The sequence below is a fragment of the Stegastes partitus genome, unplaced genomic scaffold (assembly GCF_000690725.1).
Source record: "Stegastes partitus isolate 25-593 unplaced genomic scaffold, Stegastes_partitus-1.0.2 Scaffold1009, whole genome shotgun sequence".
NCBI lineage: Eukaryota > Metazoa > Chordata > Actinopteri > Pomacentridae > Stegastes > Stegastes partitus.
In genome coordinates this window covers 40,786-44,727 of record NW_007578740.1, presented here as the reverse complement: position 1 = coordinate 44,727, position 3,942 = coordinate 40,786, and positions in this window count along the sequence as shown.

The window sequence follows — 3,942 nt, the reverse complement described above, 5'->3', positions numbered from 1 at the left end:
ATTTGTAGAGCAGACTTAGTGTATAGCACACTGAACAAAAATATGAACGCTTTTGTTTTTGCTCCCACTTTTCATGAGCTGAACTCAAAGATCTGAGACTTTTTCTATGTACACAAAAGGCCTGTTTCTCTCAAATACTGTTGACAATTTGTCTAAATCTGTGTGAGTGAGCACTTCTCCTTTGCTGAGATAATCCATCCACCTCACAGGTGTGGCATATCAACATGCCTGATTGTTGCACAGGTGTGCCTGAGGCCCATTGTTTCATTCATGCACATCATCGCCTCATGTTGCGGTGCGATAATGCACGGCCCCATGTTGCAAGGATCAGCACACAATTCCTGGAAGCTGAAAACATCCCAGTTCTTGCACGGCCAGCATACTCACCGGACACGTCACCCAGTGAGCATGTTTGGGATGCTCTGGATCGGCGTATACGACAGCGTGTTCCAGTTCCTCCAGTGACTTTGCACAGCCATTGAAGAGGAGTGGAGGACACAATCAACAACCAGATCAGCTCTATGTGAAGGAGATGTGTTGCACTGTGTGTGGCAAATGGTGGTCACACCACATACTGACACAATAAAAGGCCACTGTGGCCAGCCTACGACCAACTACAAACTGTGCGATAAGTTCACAGCTAGCTGCACAGTACAACATGAATCTAATAAACTTTGGACACGACATAAAGTTTCGGAATTGCAGCCTGCAATGTATGCGAGTCGACGTGAATGCGCAAGAATAAAACGTATTAGCAGGCGCCATCCATCCATCCACTAAAAAGAAACTAGCAAAGCATAAGCAAAGCCCTCACCCTTGTGGCATTTATGTGTTTGGAGATAAATCCCCAAAAATAAAGAAGGAGGATAATATGTGGCTCGGAAAGAGAGGCCAGTTTTGCAAAGGGAGCTCGTGTCGCGCTGATCAGTTTGGCATTTTACACTGCATTTCTATTGGTTAGTTAGTTGACGTAGGTCGCAGCAGCAGTCACACTGTGAGATCATCACCCCAAATTTCTGACACTGTCAGAATTTTATCGCAGGTTGTCTTTGGTCGTCCATGACAACGGTCGTCCTTGAACCTGTCTCACAGTGCGACGTAGGACCACCGATTTAGAGCCAAGACCAAAGATATCACCAAGGCTCTCTCATGATTGTTATCTTTCTTTTGGGACGGCCGAAAATCACACAGTGTGTAGCACGATCAGCTCATCATCAAGCTCTGCAGAAGCCTGATAACGATCCTGATCATGTGAATCAGGTGTGTTGGAAGAGGGAAACATCTAAAACATGCAGGACTGTGGCCCTCGAGGACCAGGATTGCCCACCCCTGGTTTAGGCGCACCTGTGCAACAATCATGCATGTTGATACGCCACACCTGTGAGGTGGATGGATTATCTCGGCAAAGGAGAAGTGCTCACGAACACAGACAAATTGTCAACAGTTTTTGAGAGAAACAGGCCTTTTGTGTATGTAGAAAAAGTCCAGCTCATGAAAAATGGGAGCAAAAACAAAAGTGTTGTCTTTATATTTTTGTTTATTGTATTTTAAAAGGGGATTTCACTGCATTCTTCAGCATTTAAACACACACACTACATACAAAATGTACTAAAAACCCACTCTGGAACAGACAACGAGTGAGTAATCAGTAAATCTTCATCAGCAACAAGCAAACCAACACACTCTGCTCTGCAGTGCCGTCCACACTGAAGAGCTCAAGTGTTCACAGGTGAGCTCTCCGAGGTAAAAGCGTCCGGGCCGGGCCGGGCCTTCCTGAAACGCAGCAGGAACAGGAAGGACTGTTGTCAGGCGTATCGGCACTTCTGCCGCGGTTGTGGTATTGCAGGTGTTTTCACTTATTTCTCCTGATTAGTGTGCGCTGGTGTGTATAAACTGTCATTGATCTACATGTACTTCCCCTCCCCTGAAGCAAATTATGTCCATAATATTATTGTTAGTACGTGAAGCTTGATCTCATATTCCCAGCATGGCAAACCCGGGCAGAGGTTTAATCAGCCGCAGTAACTGAAAACACCTGCGTGGTTGTCGGGATTAAAAGCCTTTATGCGCGCTTTACATTTAGACAGGTTTTATTAGCCACATGTCAATTACTTCTGGGAACAAAAGGCTCAAGTGTGGGTTTTTTTTTTTTTTTTTAAAGTGTAATGAGGCTCCACGGTGTAATTATGAAGCCCAAGAAGACCATATAAAGTAGCACCTAACCCTCGTTTCACAGCGGGGTTCGCATCAAGATAAAAGAGTATTATGCCTGCTCTGAAATCTACCTAACAGTTAATAATTTATTCTTTTTCACATTTTTATTCAGCGGCATATTGCCTTTCACACAGCCCCAGCACAACCTCAGACCTCAGCGGCTGCACTAAGCTGCTTGTTTGAATTAGCCGAGATTTTCCTCATTTAAAGTAAATATTGTTGTGAAATATTTGCTCTGCACTCAGGATTCAAATTTCTGATGTTTGACTATTTGTTCCTGTTCCTTAACAACTAGATTTCAAACTATGAGTCAGCTAATTAATAAGGCCATCTGTGGAAAAATAAAAGCAACAGTTTTGAAAATGTGTTCATTGTTTTAATAATTTTTCATATTTTATTACATTTTGGACAAAACAGGTGAAGTGAAGATTGGTTTGGGCTTCAAGAGAATTTCCTTCAAAGTGTATTTGGTTTTTTCTGCATTTTTTTAGACAAACCAAATCAAAGTACATCAGTTATTTGAAAAAAAAAAGCCACATTAGATCTGAAAAATGATGGGAAAAGCAGAGCAAAGCATAGCAGTAGCATATTAACAATGGAAAAAATGATTAAATTAAATCTAATAAATAAATAAATAGCCATCATAGAGGATTCTTCTTCTGATTAATACTACTACGACTACGACTCATAATAATAATAATACTTCCAACAACAATAGCAGTAATCGTAATACATGTACAAAGTTCCAGGAACAGAGGAGTGTAAAGGAGGCGTCTAATCTTTATCGCTTCTTCTCCTTCGTCAGTATCGGTTTCCCGGTTTACTCAACTCGATGACACGTATTTTTTTATGAAACTCTTTGTTTCCTGACATTTAAAACATCCAAATTATGCACGAATCTGGGGGCGCATTAAGCTACAGCATGGCTAATGAGAGAACAATAACAGCAAAACAGCAAACGATCAGTGCTGAGCCGCAGCGTCATTAAAAACACGGTGAGATGGATGCTCTGTGAGGAAGCAGATGCTCTGCAGGGTGGGACTAAACACTGATTATGTTCACATCCTAACTGTCAGTCCCTGCGCGCTCAGCTACATCCAATCGGCAAAATGATGGTGTTAATTTCCGTACATCATTTAAATAAGGGAGAGCCACTGTTTAGTCAAACAGACGTCCCCCTGTGGGCCTAAATGCAGCTGCCACGGTTCCTCTCTGCCTGGGAGCAACACAGTCATCTATCACGATGACGGTGCAGCAGCGCTGTGACCACATTCACTGTTAAAGGCTAAATCTAAGCTAAAACTAAATTACAGCCACTTCTAAAAAAGTTGCACTCATAACAGACAAGAAGGTTCAGGGTTTATGTGACCTTCACGTGAACACATGAAAACCTGTCGCAGCACTTTAAACAGTATCGACTTATTTCTGACCACCACTGGTATTACATCCATCATACATGTTTTTGGAGAGGCTGCAAGGTGGCGCAGTGGGTAGCACTGTTGCCTCGCAGCGAGAAGGTTGCTGGTTTGCGATTCAGTTCTGCGTGGAGTTTGCATGTTCTCCCCGTGCAGCGTGGGTTCTCTCCGGGTTCTCCAGCTTCCTCCCACACAGTCCAGAAACATGTTGAGGTTAATTGGTGATTCTAAATTATCTGTAGGTGTGAATGTGAGTGTGCTTGGTTGTCTGTCTCTAAGTGTAGCCCTGTGATAGACTGGTGACCTGTCCAGG